We start from the raw sequence: 20,611 nt of genomic DNA on the forward strand, positions 1-20,611 counted from the left end.
GATAGTCTTAATCTTAAAAGTGATGGGAAGGTATTAAATGTTTTTTAGCAAGTAGATGTTTTACTCATATGTGCATTTTCATCATATCACCTGGCTGCAGTATATGTGATATATGGGGGTAAGAAATTTAAGAATTCAGTAAAATGGTCTATATCAATAGTTACTATGAAAGATGATGTAGCATTAATCACAATGATGGTAGTGATGGTGATTGAGTTGAGAAGTGTTTAGCATGTACACTTAAGAGAAGATAATGATGGATTATTTTGGATATTAAGAATGAAAAAGCAATCAGAAGTGACTAGAAAATTGTTTCTGGGAAATTAAAGATCAGTTTTGGACATGCCGAATTTGAGTTTCCCTTGAGATACCTAATTGGAAAGTTGAATATCCTGTTGGGTAACCTTATCAGGAACTCAGCATTGAAGCCTGAGTTGGAGATACACATATTTATTGATTTATATTTGTCTGTAAAAGCAGTGCATGGATGTTGTTGGCGAGTCATTATGAAAGAATGATATGTGGATAAGATTGTCCAAGCAACAGGTTGAAAAGTAAGAAGAGAGGACCTTTAGGAATTTAATATGTGGTGATAGGTCAGAGGAGGAGGAATATGAAAGAAAAATAAGTAAAAAATAATTCATAGATATATATGAAGGAACAGAGGTGACTGATGCCTTAGTAGCCAAGGGAAAACTAAGTTTTCAGAAGGTAGAGTGATCAACTATGTCAAATTTTGCTATGAGATCAAGTAAAGTGAGAACTATTTAAGAGCTATCGAATGTGGCTTGTTTAAGCTATCGAATGTGCCTGCACAGAGAGAGCTTTCTTGATTTAAACAGTTTAGTAGGTTGGGTTATGGAGGTAATAGGTTATGAGAAAATAGGGACTTCAAGTGCAGATAACTCACGAGGAAATTTCATTGAAAACAGAGAAGAGAGAAAAGATAAGGTGAAATTTCAAGAGATATATGGAAAGGAAAAAAGAGTTTTTTGAAAGAATGAATCATGTTTAAAGATATGACTAATTCATAGACCAATTGATTGAATGACTAATCTTAAGCATAAGATTTTATTTAATGATCCAGATGAAAAGGGGAAAGTGTGGTTGAACAATAACATAAAATTTCTGATAACTCAAGAGAGAATATGGATGGAAGGACAAGTGAAGGAATTGGAAACAAATTCTTATTAACAAGATATGAAACAATAATACAATAATAAAAACACTGGTAAGTATAAAATGATAATTAGATAATGATGGTGATGATTATTATTGCTATTGTTGAGTGCTTATTTATGTCTGTCACTATTCCAATCACTGAGTTCACTAGATTCAGATATAGGTAAGTTGAGGTTTTACAGAAAAATGTTGAAAGAATGTTTTCAGATGGCTTTATTATTCACTCTACAGTAAGAAGTAAAGTCATATGCTACTAGTGTATAATGCAGACAGTGAGCTTAATGAAAAGAGGTTGCCAGAAATCTAAGGAGCACGAAAAGAGTGAACTAGTATGAAAATGAGAGATCAAGTGGAAAACAGAAATATAGTGAAATTTTCTGGTAATATTCTGGAACTGGTGAAGCTAGTGATCATGAATTTATAATAATATCAATGTGTTTAGTAATGTCACTGTCTCCAATATTATACAGTCACTCAGACTTAATTAACTATCACTCAGCCAACATTCATTGATGCCTTTGGCACAATAGAACAACATCACACACTGCAGGGAATGCAAACATCAGTAAGCTCAGACTTTGGCTATTGCTTAGCCATGAATATTAAAATTCCATGTTTTGGGGCTCTGGCTCTAAATTTAGTGTAACTAATATTGGACTAATATACTAACAAAAAGCAATTAGAAAGTCTGGAAAAAAATAATAAAACGTAAAAAACAACTCTTTAAAGGCCCTAGGAATTGAACAAAAGTATGGAGATAGTACAGTTGACCCTTGAACAATATGCAAGTTGGGATACCAACTCCCCACACAGCTAAAAATCCACATATAACTTTTGACTACTCCAAAATCTAACTATTAATAGCCTACTGTTGACTGGAAGCCTTACAGATAATAGTCTATTAACACATATTTCCTATGTTTTATATATATTCATATGTTATATATATATTCATACTATATTCTTATATATTCATACTATATTCTTATAATAAAGTAAGCTATATAAAATAAAATGTTATTAACAAAATCACAAGGAAGGGAAAATACATTTATAATACAATACTGTATTTATCAAAGAAAATTCACAAGTAAATATATCTGTGCATTTCAAGCTTGTGTTGTTTAAAGGTCAATTCTATAGGCAATTCAAGCTTGCTGAGGAGTAAATGCATAGGGTGAGAGCTATGTTAATTTGGTTTTTCTCCTGATAGTTCTCTTCAGATCACATAGCAAAGAGTTCTTCGAACTCAAACAGGAGTTTATAGTTTTAGTGATGTAAGTGGTCAAAGTATAGAGTTCAGGGCCACAAGAGGAGCTGGAAGTTGAGGGATGAAATACCAGGAAGGATAGAGCTACAGGACTTCCCTCAAATATTGGAAAGATTCCTGAATTGTGTCTAGAGAGAAAAATCCAAGGACCACAGCAGAAGATAGACAGAGATTTCAGTTGTTCATCAGGGAGGAGTTTGTTTGGAACTTGAATATTGCCAACTTAGAATGGCTTGGAAAAAAAATCCTAGGGCTTCCACTGATATTCAAAAAGTGTCAATTCGGGGCACCTAGATGGCTCAGTTGGTTAAGCATCTGCCTTTTGCTTAAGTCAGGATCCCAGGATCCTGGAATCAAGCCCCACATTAGGCTCCCTGCTCAGCAGGTAGTCTGCTTCTCTGTCTCCTCCTCTGCTCCTCTCTCCTTTCCCCCAACCTGTTTGTGTTCTGTCTCTCTCAAATAAATAAATCTTTTTTAAAAAGTGTCCTCTCTTAAGAGTAGATACTCTATTAAAGGACTAAGGATTTACTTAAAGATTATGGGTAAAACTTAATTTATCTTGCAAATTGTTTTTTAAAAAGTCTCTACAAGTTCATGGTAATCAGCCAATAACTTAAGTACCTGTCAAAACAAAAGTCACTATTTTCAGGGAAAGATAAAATTCTCTACAATGTATCATCTGCATCCACCAAACAATAAAATATCAGAAAAGATAGAGAAAACCAAATACCACAATAAGAGAAAAAGCAATCAACACACATACACAAATTAAGATAATTCAGGTAGACAAGGATTTAAAGAAGCTATTATTTTTTAAAGTTTAAAATGTAAAGAAAAAGGTGTCAAGACCAGTAAACACATTGAGAATTTCACCAAAAACCTGAAGAATTTTTTAAAAATTACAATTCTGTTTCTGGTATTAATAGGATAATATCTAAAATGGAAAACTCACTGGATGAGATTCATAGAAGATTAGCGACAACAGAAGAAATGTTCAATAAACTTGAAGACAAATAAAATTATTCAATCTAAAGAGAAGAAAAATAAAAACAAAGAGAACAGAACCTCAGTGACCTTTAGGGCAACATTAAATGAAATAACTTATGTAGCACTGTAATCTGAAAAAGACACATATTGTTGAACGAAGAAAATATATTCTAAAAATAATGGTTGACTTCTAGTTTCTAGTTCTACATGCAATGAGCTTGGAAGTTGCCAGTCTGTTTTAACAACGAGTAAGAAAGCAAACATACTGAAAAATTAGATTTATAGAGAGAGGACACAGAGCAAACCAGTGCTCTAAGCTTGGAGAGACAGGAAAGTAAACAAAGTTGTAGTGAGCTGAGACTCACTACTGGAATCCACTGTGGGAAGCAATCCTGGGGTAGAAAAACCATAAATATAACTAATGAATTGCTGGAGTCTCAGAGTATACAATTCTGAGAGTTAAAACCACTTGGGGGAAGCAGTCTCCACAATATTGTGAGATTGACCTCCAGGAGCTTGACCAGGTTCCTACAGTATATACAGGAGAACCACCACCCCACCCCCGCCGCCGCCACGATTCCAGCAAGAAGAGAAAAGCAACCATTTTTAAATATTTCAGAGCACTCTGTTCTTAACAAGGCCTGCTCTCAGTAGAAACTAAGTAACTAGAACCTAATGTCCTTGAGTCTGATCTGAGCCTAACTAACCCAGGGGGAAGAGAAATACCCATCTTCAGACCACTATAGCCATTCTGTCTCACCTAAAGAGTAAGGAAAAACAGAGAAACACAGTCCAGAAGAATAAGCTCACTGAAAGATGGAAACCTAATCATAGGTCTACAGAATACTTCCTCTACCCACCATACTTCAATACCACGTTACTAAAGGCCTATTGATAACAACTCCTTTCACCCGGTAAATTATGTCTGGCTATGAAAAAAAAAATTACAAGGCATTCCAATGGTCAAAAAATACAATCTGAGGAGAAAGAGCAAGCATCAGAACCAGACATGGTAGGGATGCTGGTGTCAGAATGTAAGGGGAAAAAAAACTAGAATTAATATCCTAATGTCTCTAATAGATAAAAAATAGACCACATGTAAGAACAGAAGGATAAGAGAGAGAAATTCTGAGAAAGAATAAAAATATGCTGATCAACAATACTGTAATAGAAATAACAGTGCCTTTTATGGCTTATTATCATATTGGACATGGATGAGGAAGGAGTCTCTGAGCTAGAGGATGCATCAACAGAATCCTCAGAAAACAAAAAATGAAGGGAACAAAAATCTAAAAAGGAAAAGAATATCCAAGGACAATGGGACAAACTTAACAAATATAATAAGCATATGAGAAAGAGAAGAAAAAATGAAATTAAAAAAGAAAAATGGAGACATATAATATGTTCAAAGATAGTTAAAGTTAATATTTTCAAGGTGTCAATTATTTCCAATTTTTATCTATAAATTCACTGCTTCTCAATCAAAATCCCAGCAATTCTCTTGGGGATATTGACAGGTATTGGAGAACTGACACTACCCAATTTCAAGTTGTACTATATAGCTACAATAATTAAGATAGTGTGGTGTAATTGAAGTAACAGACAAATCAGTGGAACAGAATAGAGAGACCCACAACAGAATTACGTAACTATAATCATATGATATTTGTAAAAGGAACAAAGGCCATACAATGGCGCAAAGATCATCTTTTCAACAAATGGTGCTGCAACAACTGGACATCACATGTGGAAAAAAATACTTTATACATAGACTGTACATGCTTCACAAAACTTAACTTAAAATGGATCACAGACTAAAATGTAAAATGCAGAACTATAAAACTCCTAGAAGATAACATGTGAGAAAACCTAAATGTCCTTGGCTATGGCGATGACTTTTATATATAACACCAAAGATTTGACTCATGAAAAAAATAAACTGATACACTGAACATCATCAAAATTAAGATCTTCTGTTCTTTAAATCAATGTCAAGAGACTGAGAAGACAAACCATTGACTGTAAGAAAATATTTGAAAAAGACAAAAAAAAACTGATAAAGTGTTATAATCCAAAATCAAGAGGAAAACAAATAATTCAATTATAAAAGTAAGCCAAAGACCTTAACGGACATCTCATCAAAAATATATATACAGATGGTAAATGAGTATCTGAAAAGATGGTCCACATCATACATCATCAAGGAAATGCAAATTAATACAAGAGTGAAATACCACTACACACCAATGAGAATGGTCAAAGTACAGAAAACTGACAACAACAAATGCTGATGAGAATGTGGAGCAACAAGATCTGTCATTCATGCTTGTAGGAATGCAAAATGGTACAGCCACTTTGGAAGATCATTTGGCAGTTTCTCATAAAACTAAACATATTCTTACCACACAATGTAGCAATCACACTCCTCAGTATTTACCCAAAGGATTTGAAAATATGTTCACACAAAAACTTGCAAAGAGATGTTTATAGCAGCTTTGTTGATAATTGTCAAAATTTGGAAACAACTAAGATGTCCTTCAGTAGGTGAGTGGATAAATAAACTGTGGTATATACAGAAAATGGAATATTATTCAGTGCTAAAAAGAATGAGCCAAGAACATGGAAAAACCTGAAATGTGTATTACTATGTGAAAGAAGCCAATGTGAAAAACAAAACAAAACAAAACAAACCTCCATACTGCATGACTCCAGTTATATGACATTTTGGAAAAGACAAAACTATAAAGGCAGTAAAAAGACCAGTGGTTGGCATGGCCAGGGTCTGGGGAGAAGGATGAATACAGCAAAGTGTATTCAGGACAAATGTTCAGGACAGTGAAAATACTCTGTGTGATACATACGAGTAAACAGATATCATTATGATTTGTCCATATGCATAGAATTACAACACCAAAAGTGAACCTTAAGGTTCAATTATATGCTTTCTATAAGAAACCAACTTTATATAACAGAATAAATATTGGTTATAAGTTATGACATAGAAAAAATAAACCATATACCATGAAAACAAGAATCAAAAGAATTCTACAGTGTCTATTAAATAAGACAAAGTAGATTTCAGGACAAATAGTATTACCAGGGCTAAAGATATAAGAATAAAGCAGTAAATTCATCAAGAAGACATAATAATCTAAAAGTGCATGCATCTAATAGATAATTAGAGCTTTAAAATACATAATGCAAAACTGGTAAAACCAAATGGGAAAATAGACTTGCAATCAGATTGCTGGAAAATTTGAAACTTCTTACTTGGTAATTTATGGAAAAAGCAGAAATAAAATAAGCATTCTAAAAATCTGAAAAAAAAAAAAAAAAACACCAACTTAAATCGATCTTAATGACCTTCACAGAATATTCCATTCAAAAGCAGTGGCATAGCACTTTTCTCAAAAATACACGGAGCATTCATCAAGACAGCCTATAAGAGAGGCCATAATATAATTCTGAATAAATTTTAAAGATTTGAAATTATATAGATTATGTTCTTTGGATACTGAAAAATTAAATTAGGAATAAAAACTGGCAAAATACCAAGAATATTAACATATCTTGGAACTTAAACTACATACTTATAAATAACATGGATAGAAAAATGACAAGGAGAGTAAAATTATTTTTAGTTAAATGAAAAAACATCGAAATATGTAGAATATTGCTAAAGTACATCTTTCAAGAAACTTTCTCCTTTTTTTAAAGATTCTTATTTATATATTTGACAGAGAGACAGAGCACATGCAGGAGAAGTGGCAGGCAGAGAGAGAGAGAGAAGGAGAAGCAGGCTCCTTGCTGAGCAGAGAGCCTGACATGGGACCTCAACCCAGGACCCTGGGATTATGACTGAGCCAGAAGCAGATGTGTAATGGACTGAGCCACCCAGGTGCCCCCTTTCAAAAAACTTTCTATCATTTACTTTAGAAAGGAAGAAAGTTTCAAATAAATGACCTAAGCACTTATTTTAAGAAATAGAAAATGAAAAAAAAATTAAAATCAAATTAATCAAAATGAAAGAAATAATAAGCATAAAAGAATAAGTCAGTGAAGTATAATCAGAAAAAGAATAAAGGCTCACTAAAGATAAATATGGTTTTTAAAATAGATTGATAAAATTGATAGACCTCTAGGCATACTGAAGAAAAATAAAAGACAAACATATGAGAGTGTCAGGAATAAAAGTAGGTACACTGTTACCATACTGTAGATTTCAAAAAGTTAATGAGAAATTATTGAAAATAACATATATCACAAATTTCACAATTTAGATAAAGCAAACAAATTCCTTAAAAGACATAAACTCCCAACATTTAGCCCAGATAACAGAAAAATTGAATAACACTATAAGTGGAGACATTGCATATGTAGCTAAAAGCCTTTCTATAATATTAATAGTCTTCTGACTTTACTAATTATTTCTAACAAACTCATAAGAAATAATATCAATTCTATATGAATTCTTTCAGAAAATAGAAAGGGAATAATCCCCAAGAATTAAGAATAAAGCTAGCAAATTATTTACAAACTTAAAGTTACATAATTGTGCTGAGATAAAGAAGTCATAAGTAAATAAAGAGAGTGATTGTGTTCAAGGGATGAAATATTTAAAATTGTTAAAATGTCATTCAACTCCAAATTGTCCTATCAATTCCACACAATTCCAATAAATATCCCAACAGATCAAAATATTGATGACCTTATTCTGAAATTCTTATGGAAAAATAAGACAACTAGGATAGCTAATACACTTCTGACAAAGGAGAACAGGACAACGAATTTACCATGCCTATTTCTAAACTAACTATTAAGGAACAATGAGCTTATATTGAGCTCAAAGATATGAGAGCAGATAGATATGAAATAAACTCATGCATATAGGGTCAACTGTGTAGGGTTTTTAAATTATTTTTGACAAATAGGCAAGGATAAGAAAAAAATAGAAAATAACTGAAGACAGATTAAGAAGATCCAACATATGCATAATAGAAGGATAAGAAGATCCCTAGAGCAAGAAACAAGAGGGAGGGGAAGTTGGAGGGAAAAATATCCTTTGGACATCTAGGCAAAAAGAGGAAGTTATTCATAAGAAAGAAAAAGTAAATAACATTCAGACTTCTCAGCAGCAACATTTTATGCCAAAAATAGATGGAATTAATGCATTTAAGATGGTCAAGGGGGGGGGGGGGATGAACCAAGGATTGTTATAACCAGCAAAACCTATTTTAAGTAAAAAAGGATCAAAGAATTATCAACATGAGATAAGGACTATTTTCTCAGTGATCTCTTCCAAAGGAATCTACAAGTAACCTTGAGACAACAAAGTGACAGAGAGGCATAGATCTAATAATAGATTATAAATATCAAATATATACTTATTTATAAAAAAACTAAAACTGAATGAAAATAATGGCTGCTATACCAGAACACCACAAACCGGGTGGCTTAAACAAAAAAAAAAAAAAGTCACATTTCTGGAGACTAAAGTCTAAAATCAAAGTATCAGCAGGGTAGGTTTCTTCTGATTGCTGTGAAAGAGATTCATTCTATTCCGTGCCTCTCTGTCTTAATTTCTGCTACCCTCAGGCATTCACTAACTTGCAGGTGAGATTTTTTGTCTATACCTTCGCATCATCTTCTTTCTTTATGAGTCTATGTGTCTAAATTTTTTTAAAGTACACAGTCATATTAGATGAAAGCCTAACCAATGACCTCATCTTAACTTCATCATCTGCAAAGATCTATTTCCAAATAAAGTCACATTCACAATTATTGGAAATCTACTTCAAAATCTTTTGGGAGTCACGATTTAACCCATTACACAAGATAAAGCAAATGATCATGGGAATAATCATGGGAAAGTTTAATGCTATTATACTTTTAACCTAGAAAATGATCATTCTCAGTGTGGTAAGTAGACAGATCAAATATAGACATTAAATAAAATTTATTGTCCCAAATATTTATCTGCTTAATCTCAACTCTGTGTGCATGCATGCACACACATGCACTCTTTTTTTTTTTTTTTCACTGAAAAGACCTAGAAAAACAGGAATCCAGGCTCCAAGTTTACACAGCATATTTAGCATGTAACATTTACTGCCTAAAGCATATGTACATCTGCAAATGAGCCAGTTATAAAACAAAATTTAAGAGTAAGCATTGTGGTTCAAATGAGTGCAGAAGACTCTCTAATAGTTGCCATCTGTCTTTATTTTTCAAACTCATTTGATCGGGCTCCTTAGCTTTATAGTACTTTTCTCATTTAGCACTTACATCAGGCCTATTTAAATACTTTAATTCAGTAAAGTCTGAAGAGAGATTTAAATGAATGCATAGCTCAGTATGAGGGACAGAAGAGAAAACATTCAGGGATTGAAGCATACATTGCACTGAGCTATGGTAGAGCACTCACAAGTTTGGATCTACCTTATTTAAAAGTTTTCTCCCCACCTGATATTTGAAATAACAGAAAATATGGGAAAAGTAATAACAATTTAACTTTCAAAAGGTGAATGTAAATTAGATTTGCAAAATATTGCAAATTTTCTTTTTCTTTACAGAGTAACCCTTAAGAATAAATGGGTATAAACTTTGAGCCCTGGTGAGTCATTCAATATAAGTAGCCTGAAGAAAATGTCTAACCTTGGGTGCATCTGTACACAGTTTGATGATTAAATTGTTTGTTATGATAGTCTATGCCACAATTGACCAGTAATATGTACAAAAATTCATGAATAACAAAATAGCAAAACATTTTAATCAGCTGCCATGAGATATGAGAATGGTGCTAGAATATAGTGCTTTATTGCAATGATGAATGTGAGAAGTTATTTTTACATGTTAAAGATATAATAATACCAAATGTTGCTCACCAAACACTGAGTTGGCCCACCAAACCATGCTTCAGTAAAGGACCCGGAGAAGACACTTTGAGAAATTTATTCAAGAAGGTAATACAATCTTTTAATATTAACTAATGCTAATTTGGTAGCTCCGATTATGTTTTACGAGATAGAAACTTTAATTACTGATTACTGATTATTATAGTCTTTTCTCATGTCTGAATCATCATTGCAATTCTTTTGTACTTTTCTTTTTGTATACTTAATATTTCCCCTTAAATATACTTATGCATTAATTTTATGATTATATTAATATCTAACAGTTATTGAACACTCATTATATAATAGTCCTTCTTTTAAATGATTTACATATATTCTTAAATAGTCTCCAAAACAAGTCTCTGAAATGGGTGCTATTTTATTCATGCTTTAGGTTGACAATACTGAGGATCAAAAATATAATTTGCTGAAGCTCACACAAACTCAGGCCATGTGATGTGATCCTTTTAAAAGCAGAACTAGATTTTCAACAATCATTTAATACCTTATATTACTTGGAACACTTACTGGTCCCAAAACTCTTCCTTCAAGATCATGACCCATAAAATATGCTAGGTGAGCTGATTCTTGACAGATAAGTAGATATTTTCCAGGTTGACAGAGTGGAAAAGACTTTCCAGACAGAAATAATCAGAGTCTAAGCAGGTGAAAACAAAATTGCTTTATTCCACTGATGTAAATGCTTAATATATACATGTCTATTATGCATGAAATCTTTGATACAGAATAGTATCAAAATAATTTTATATGAATTTATGTTCATTGTCTACTAAGGAAAGAGGAAAATTATAACCTCCTTCAGTTTATGAACATAGTATGTTGCATTTAGACAACACTTGATTTGGGATAGAGCCACAATTACATTAAGATTTTAGAGATTATAGTCATTGTATACTGTGACAGCTGATTACCTAGAAGGGGCTTAGACCTAGCAGAACTCTTGAAGGCATCAAATTAATTCAATCACATTATTATAAGACCTTCACCCTTCTGTTGCTCCATTCCCAAATTAACAGTAGATTATTATAAGATCTGTCATTCGTGGTTGGACTGCTACAAATGCATAGGCCAGGATTTGTGTTGGTGAATGAAAGAAATGATAATTTAAATTATAGGAAACTCATTGATTTTAGCATTATGCTAAAATGAGTCTAGATGATTATAGTGGGTAAAAAGCCAAAACTAATTGCTGTTGATCAAATTGTCTACTTCTACTACTAGGACTAATTAGCATGGTGATCGATATTAATGCTGGCTTTATCATTTAAAATAACTTACTTCTGGCTTTTAGGGCTAATTAGTGTTAATATGTTTGATGCAGTTACTAATTATTGGTGTCCAATAAATTTCTGACCATTATTAGGGACACTGGAAAATTCAGAAAGCCATTGCTTGAGCAGAGAAAAAGTAAGGAAAGAATTCTGCATAAGTTCCAAATATGAGTCATAGTCATATCATGTCAAAATACTTTGAGAGGAATTGAAAATATTGACAATTGATTCATCATAAATATCCTATATATACTCTATACTAATATGCAATAAATATAACATTATCATCCTAAAAACAGATTGAATAAAGAGTACCTTTTAGTGTTCATCTAATAGACAAAATAATAGTTTAACTCAAAATATTTGATAATATCTAGATTGATTGATAATGTAATTAAGAAAGTCATTAAAACATGATGGTTTCCAATATTTTCAAGTATTCTCAAATAGAAATGTAATACCCCAAGGTACTTAAAAGTAATTTGGAGAATTACTGTTTCTTTTTCTGAGTAGTCAAACACATATACATATTTATTGCTCATATTCCAAACAGTTTGGCATGTCTGAGCTTACAAGCCATCCAATGAAGAACAATAAAATAAATTTGTTTTATGAGGCTTGTGATTAAGCCTTAAAACTTAGTCAAATTTTTCTATAGATAGAATATGATGGAAATTATTAAAAAATTCCCCACACTAACCATTCTAACAGAATCATGGAATAACATTAATACATGATTTTTTCTTCATTAAATACTGTGTTGTAGGAATTGAAATTCCTGGCATTAAGCAGCAATTGCCCCACTAGCACCTGGAAATATCTGAAGAAAAGATTTAGAATAAATGTTCTTCAAATATGAAGGGCACGTGTAAAAGCCAGAAGTGATGACAGGTATTTCAAGAATAAGAAAAATTTAAAGCACTGGTTTGATAGCAGCATAAACTTATATGTGATTAAATCAAATTTGATTTTATGTGTATAAACTTTTCTTTCATATGATAACTTTATTAGTGTTTGGAGGATTTTTATGGACATGTTTTTAAAATGTAACATGATGTTCAAATAGCTTATACCATTTTAACTCATATTTTAACAGATACATTTGCCTCAATGAAGTAATGAAATGGACATCCCATTTGGTCTTACTTTACAAAATGACAGCCTAGCAGATTAAAGGAGTTAATATTGCTTCTTACTACTGAAATTTGGGCCTAAAACTTCTTAAATTGGGGCCAACAGTGAGAGTAAAATAGGGAGATAGGGGAAAATCCTACTGTCCCTTTTGTATATTATTCTTGTTCTTCAACTCACCCATCACCCTGTGAACACTTTCAGATGTCTTGTGTCCTTTTGGTTTTTCCTTCCTCCCAAATCCATACTAAAACCTGCCTTCCAGAATGAATCTGATATTAGTGATTTAAAGCAATGTCTGTGTGAGGACACACTAGGAACATTGCAGAAAGATTTAGGTATACTGCTGGAATCTATCCAAATAACCTAAAAAACATCTCTATATGTTTATGCATTAAACGTCAGTAGAAAAGTAAGTCCTAAAAAAAAAAAAAAAAGAAAGAAAGAAAGAAAGAAAAGTAAGTCCTTATGTTTCCTTCTAAGGAATATTTGCATTTTAATACTGCATTATGCCTGCTGAATGAAGAATTTCTCCCTTTATAAAAAGAAACATAAATCATTGATCAAAGCACTCCAGGATTTGTTTCCTGTTGCCCATAAAATCAGACCAAAGTTGAGTCTCTTGACTTGTGCATTTGTAAAGTCCAAGTTATTTCTTCAATCTGTAAGGTAAGTATGAAAGACCTTTTCTTCAAACTGTAAGGTAAGTATGAAAGACCTTTTCTTCTTTCACCAAATGTAAAGAGAAGGGCTGACACATTCTCATCTCCTAACCATATTCCATCAAAGAGTTTTCAAGACAAACATTTGTTTACTTAAACTGTAGTAGTTATAATACTGATACTTAGGCAGTGGAGGAATTTTGCTTCACAAAAGGAATATTTGGTCCAACTCTGGTGATTTACATATTTTAAATTAGGAACCTGGCTGTCATAGAAAAGACATAGCTTTATTAATCTACTTCATAGGACAGTGTGGTCAGAGCCACAAAAAAAATCTTTACACAGCTTTTATAGCAAATACATATTTTGTTTACTCTACTTCATTATTATTTGAAGGATTGTTCTGAGGCCTTGGATTTTTCACATTTACTATTCCTACCTGACTCACATAATGGTTATCTCTGCTTCAATGCACCTGAGGGTTTTTGTGGTTTTTTGTTTGTTTGTTTTTTCTTTAGGATAAATAGCTTTATTGAGTAATGCCTGGTTGGCTCAGTTAGTAGAGCATGCAGCTCTTCATTTCAGCGTTGTGAGTCCGAGCCCCACATTGGGTTTAGAGATTACTTAGCATCTTTAAAACAATAGTTTTATTGAGGGAAACATTGTAGGTTTACTTAATTTAAAAAATTAAGGCAAAATCATAGAAAGTTTTCATTGGATTTTTGAGTAGCTTATGAAGCTCATATTATGAAAGGTTATAATGTTTCTTTTCTTTGAGCACTGACTATTCCACCTTCAAACAATTTTTTGTACTTTCTCATTTTACAGGAATCTTTATAATAAACCACTGTCATCTGAGATAATACAAGCCTTCCTCTCCCCTCTCTCACTATCCTATCATCCTTTTGCCATCTGACTAAGCTAAATTCAATAATATAATGCTCCCTTCATACTTATTTCTCTGACTTCCAAAGTCATGACCAGAAAATTCTAAGTATTCATAAATCTGGGCCATATAATTTGGGGGTCAGTGTACAGTTATGCTTCCTTGGATATGTCAATGACATTGAACATTCTGCAACTTTCTGAGACTTCTACATTCATTTCTTAGAATCATAGAAACTTAAGGTTAAACAACTTGAGCCAGGACCCTCTTATCATATCCCTAATATGGTCCTCCAGCTTTGGCTTGGGTACCTCTAGTGCTGGGAAAGCTCTTTCTTTTTTAAGAAATACTTTAAATATATTTTATTTATTCATGAGAGACACACACAGACAGAGGCAGAGACATAGGCAGAGGGAGAAACAGGCTCCCTGTGGGGAGCCTGATGTGGAACTCGATCCCAGGACTCCGGGATCACCACCTGAGCCAAAGGCAGACGTTCAACCACTGAGCTACCCAGGTGCCCTGACACCTCTCTTAAAGAGAGAATTTGTTAAGAATTTTTTTTCCTTCACCAGTTCTAGGCACTTTAAAAATAGAATAAATCCATTCCTTCTTTGGAACAGAGACTCAAGAGTTTAAAATTTTTTATTATTTTTATCAAAAAATTATCTTAAGTATTTTATCCAACACAAATGTCTACAGTTCTCTTACTACTTTTACTTGGCAACATGTATACACTGACTTATATTTATGGTATTTTTTTTTCTATTCAGAAGCTCTTTGTTAATATTATTAAATGTGGTATTTGATCTCTCCTTTCTATAAGAGAAAGAAAGCCAATATTTACTGAGTTCCAGTGATGTACCAAGTGCTGTGTTCAAGTGCTTTATATATTCCATTTCACCATTTCACTCTTTTTTTTATATGGGAAGCAGAGTGGTTTATTAAGCAATAGGTTACATTCAGTAAAATGCATAAGTCTTAATGGTTCAGCTTGATGATTTTTTTCAGCCTTGTAATCACTAGCCAGATATAAATATAGGATATTTCCAGCCAACTTGCAAGTTTCTGTAGTGCCCCTTCCCAATCAAAACTCACCATTCTTTCTCAAAGGTAACCATTACCATGATACCTATTTACCATAGTAAGTTTTACCAAGAATCACATAACATGGACCCTTTAATGTCCACTTTTTGTTGTTGTTCTACATTTTATCTCAAAGATTTATCCAACATTTCATTTTATAGTATTATAAGTATTATCCTCATTTTACAAATGAAGATACTCAGACTAACGGAGGAGTCATTTGTCCAAACTGGTCAGAACTTGATCCTTGAACACCTAGACCTAAAATCCAGGATATTTTCCCTAAACTATGATGCCTCATGGATTCTCTGAGGATTCTTTTATGTGAATACTTCCCATTTCAAAGTCTAAGCCACCATCCTTCTCTTACATGATGCCTGGGACCAGTATTGTGGGTGTGTACATATCACTCAGTTCTGTAGCATCATCACACAGGATACAGTGATCCAGGTGCTTAGTTTTCTTCTCCAACACTTTAAGTTATTTCACTCCTTATTCTTCTTGCTTGCATTGTTTCTAAGGAAAAGTTGGATGTGATTTTTATCTTTGTTACTCTACAGATAAGGTGTTTATTTCTGTCTTCTTTTAGGATTTTTAATTTTTGATTGTCTATAATTTGAACATGATCTCAGGCCTTTAGCAATGTATTGGTAAGCTCTATGTGCTACATGGTGAGGGAACATTCTTTAGTTCCATAAAATTATGTATCAGTCTTCTACTGAGCCCATTTCTTCTGGTCTGTGAGTTCACAACCATTTCTCCATTTTCCTCTCCACTCCTGGGTGGACAGGAAGGTTAGAATGGCTGGAGGTGCAGATTTCCCTTCTCCTATATCAGTTAGACTCTGATAATACCACAGCAGTTAGGCTCTGGAAAACTCATTTCTCCTGAGGACAGGCCTTATTAAGAACAAATTGCTCTGGCATATTTCCAAATGGTTCCTTTTCCCTTCCCTCCCCCAACCTCCCTCACCCTGCCAGAGGCAAGGGATTCTTCTCTGATATTTACCGTGGGAATTTGGTCCAGCTCTTAGAAATCAAACAATATTGTGGGGTTCCCCATAACTGGACTCATCTGCATATCTCAACTATCAGACTTGCCTACAATGAACCTACAGCAATTCATCAATTATAGTTCAGGTTCTTCTACACTAGCATTGGCTCCCTGGGCAGTTTCTGCTTGTGAGTCTCTGTCCAGTAAGCTGTGACTCTTCTATTCACCAGCCTATCCAATCCTGGGGGCAACAGCTTGCTCTGTGACTTCTCCTCTCTTATAGATCCAAAGAGAGTTGATTTTTCATTCTGTCCAGCTTTTTACATGTTAGGGTGGAATGGCAATTTCCAAGCTCCTTACATGGGAACCAGAAACCCGAAGTCAGTATTTAGGACTTAACCAGCGATGAGTATGTTTTTGGTCCTTCAAATCTTCCGCATAGCCACCCGTTATGGATGAGTATATTTCATTTCAGTTTTAACTTCTGACTCTAGGAAATCCACTAGGATTTTCACTGAATACTCATAGACTCTTTATTCAGATATTCTATAATCAAGTCCTGCAGAGATTCTAATATCATGATTATGTAATTATTAGTGGTTGTGAACAACTGTTTGTAATCTGTACTTCAGAGGGATAGTTTGTTACCAGCTTCATTGCAAATTTTGTCCACACATTGTTATTCTTATTTTTTATATGAGGATTTGGAGAGATTCAAGTGCCACCATAACTCTATAATCGTCCAAATAAACACATTTTTGAAAGTAAGGGGTTGGTATTGAAGTTATTCTGTAACAACGCCATAGACTAATAGCTGCTTTAGTTAAACTGAAATGTATGGACATTCAACCTATAGCCTAAAGATAAACAATAATTAGCTTGGCACTCAATGTCTTTAAAGACTTGGTCCCTATTTACTCCATTATATTGCCTTCACTCATTAACTTACACATACTCTACTCATTAGTCATAATGACCTACACATAGTTCCACAAATAAAAGTTTATTTTTTCTAAATTGCACCAAAGTAAGTAGAAGAAAAAAAGAAATATTTTGGTATGTATACCTATTACTGAGAGATCTTGGACAAGTCATCAGATGCTTAGGAAGGCTTCCTGTCACTTTTTCCCAGTTTTAGTGCTAATCTTAGAAATGAAATTTAAGTATTGGTGAAGGGCGAAAGGTGTTACAGTATTAATTATATGTCAGTAGCTTTTGGTAGGGGTTGACACCAGACCTCAGCCTCTGCAAATGTGTAAAAGCGTATATTTCTTAGACCAAAAGCTGAGCACCTGAGTGACTCAGTTAGTTAAGCTCCTACCTTTAGCTCAAGTTATGATCCCAGGGTCCTGAGATCAAGCCCCACATCAGGCTCCCTGCTCAGGGGAGCATCTGGTTCCTCCCTCTGCCGCATCCCTCCACTTGTGCTCTCTCTCTCTCTTTGTCTCTCTCACATTTAAAAAGATCTTCAGCAGTAGAAGAAGCTTATTTCTTATATCCTTAATTAATTGGCATGGGTAAGCTATATTTGTTACTCCTTATATTCAGGTGTTTGAAAGCAGAGGCTTATTTATTAGGAGATGCAGTGGGAAAGTAGAAAATAATAGTATCCATCATTTATACTATACAAAATCAAGATACTTCTAAACTGTAGAAGATTCCATTTGCAAAAGGATATTTAGTGACTTCTTTTGTACATCTTGAGTATTGCTTAGCTTCTGCCTCTCACAGTTTGTTCAAGGGGATGAGTTCAAAATCCTGAGTTGACTTCAGGGCATAAATCTAAATGTAGGACTTACATCCTTCGAGCAAAGCCTATGATTATTGCTTAACTAGTTTGCAGAACTTTTGTTGTATTTCCATGTTTATAAAGACTCTATTTTGCCATTGGTCCTTCTTATCCAAAAATGGCACAGCAGTTATAACTTAGAATTAGTTTATGCCCTCCCATGACTAGTTTATTATTAAGATAAACACCTAAATCTTACTTAGTGAAGCACAGTTTATAAGCTCTGAAACAAAATAAGGATTTACTAAAGAGAAAGAGTTTATCTTTATTACTTATTTGAAGTGAACATTCCAGTATCAACATTTTAACTTTACTGATGCTTATTTCTCCTTTTCCCAATGCAAAAAAGTATTACTTAAGAAATCCACCTTTACTATCATGTATATACTTCCATACTATGCATAAATTCCATTCCACTGAACTTGAAGATCCTGTAATCCCTTTCTATTTAGTTCTTCAAAATTTTTAATAAATGTTCTTTTTTATCCACCAAGATTCTGTTAATCTTTCATGTTCCATATATCCTTAGCATTTTGAACATACATCTATAAGCTCTTAGTTTAATGGGGTAAAGTGATATGATCAGATTTTTTCTCTCTCCCACCAGGCTTTCACTTTCTTGTAGACATAGAGATATAAAGTTGCATAGGTAAAGCCTAAGTATAGCACAGGCAAAATTCAATACATACTTTTGACTACTCAATTTAGTGACAATTTACTGAGCATCTGTTTTGTTGATATATATATAGATGCTTGCTTTATACACACACACACACATATGCTCTTATATGTTTTACACACACACACATCTTCAGAACTTCAACTGATATATATATCTATCAGTTATATATATATATATAACATATATATGCTATATATATAAAACAAATATAAATTGTTTACATATATAAAACAAATTTACAAAGTAGGTACTATCATTTAATCTGCTTCAAGTGGAAGAATGTGAGGCTTAAAGAGTTTAAGAAATTGACCCAAATAACATAGTTGATATGTGGCTGTATAATCTTGCCAGAGTTATTTAAGACTGAATATTTTAAGCAGATGAAAGAATAATTTGACATAGAACTTCCCTGCTTAGGAAAAGCAAATATCAGTGTCCACATCAAGGAAAACTGAAACCTTACCAAGCATTTCAACAGAAAGAAATTTAATATGGGAATTGGTTACATGGATGTTGAAAATCTAAAAGGGCCTAAGAGAAACACTAAATAAAACCAGAGATAATAAATGCAGGAAGTAGTTATCATCTATATTGTTTGAGTAATAAAAAGGGAAGAAGTAAAATTGCTGAAATTTAGGAGGTCAAAGACCTAACTCATATTCAGATCTCTGAGGAGGAGGTACCACCTGGCTATTCTCACTACTTTTGAAAGAACATGGTGGAATTCTCTCTGGGAGTTTTTAAAGAGCTTGAAGGTAGCTGCTTCTGCTGAAACACTGCTGACACGAACAGAGGAACAGGAGGTCCCTTCTGTCTTCCTCTAGTCTCTCAATCTCCCTCTAGTGCCTCTTATTGACTGAACCTATCAGAAGCCATTTGCCAAGGAAGTCTAAAAAATGTAGTTTGCAGGGCCCCAGCCACAGCATCACAAAGCAGAATCTAGAAACATGGATTTGGATTTAAAGTTTTCTAGGAAATTGTCCATTTCTTCTATCCACTATGGATATAGTTTGGATTTTTTAATGGAGTTTAGGTACAAGGAAAGGATACAAAAAGGAAAAAGAACTTTCATTTTTCAGATATCAGTACCTAAGCATCAGATACTGTGTTAAGCTCTTTAAAATACTACATATCCAACAAATATTTGACATATACTTTTTTCAGTCACTCCAAAAGATGCTTCAAGTGCAATGGTGAAGAGATAGACTTTTTCCATTCTTTTAGGGAATTTACAGACCTGAAAGAAAAATGGGCAAATAAATATGTGATTATGGTAACACGTGTACCTACCTAAGTCACATAGCAACCATGAAAGAGGGTCAGATAAGAAAACTAATAAGAGGTGATTTGATTTTTCTAGCTCATATACACCAAGTGGCACAGATAGTATCTGAATCTAGGAAAGCAGGGACTCTAAGATTCATGCCTTTTCTCAGGGCACCAATCTTCTTGCTAGGTGAGAGAGGCAGAGAATGGCAGCTTGATCCATTGCTACTGCTGAGTTCTGCTGGCTCACATGAGGAAATGTAAAAATTAAGTCTTTAATTTGACTTCATTTTTTTAGTTTCCTCATTTTTTAGTTTCCTCAAAAATGGCAAATGAGTATCTTACATGTATATTCATGCCAAGGAAAAATTAAATTTTATTAGTGATATCAAAGTTCTTATACTCTACATGTACACAGCCATATTAGATACCTCTTCTTACACTTGGGGCTAACTTAGGCTTTTGTTTCACCTTTTAGTATGATTCCCTGAA

General features: G+C 33.4%; 1 long non-coding RNA gene across 9 annotated transcripts in view; it reads right to left on the reverse strand.

The window, feature by feature from the left end:
* LOC111098070 overlaps window positions 1-20,611 on the reverse strand; it is a 293,135-nt gene that overhangs the window by 206,133 nt on the left and 66,391 nt on the right. The window contains exon 1 of one of the 9 annotated variants that reach the window (XR_005366847.1): window positions 20,009-20,090. The exons of the other annotated variants lie outside the window; for them this stretch is intronic. This is a non-coding gene — a long non-coding RNA (uncharacterized LOC111098070). Of the gene's footprint in view, window positions 1-20,008; window positions 20,091-20,611 lie in introns of those variants that run through there. 9 annotated transcript variants of the gene reach the window in all.

This window comes from Canis lupus, chromosome 11 (assembly GCF_011100685.1).
Source record: "Canis lupus familiaris isolate Mischka breed German Shepherd chromosome 11, alternate assembly UU_Cfam_GSD_1.0, whole genome shotgun sequence".
Taxonomy (NCBI): Eukaryota; Metazoa; Chordata; class Mammalia; order Carnivora; family Canidae; genus Canis; species Canis lupus.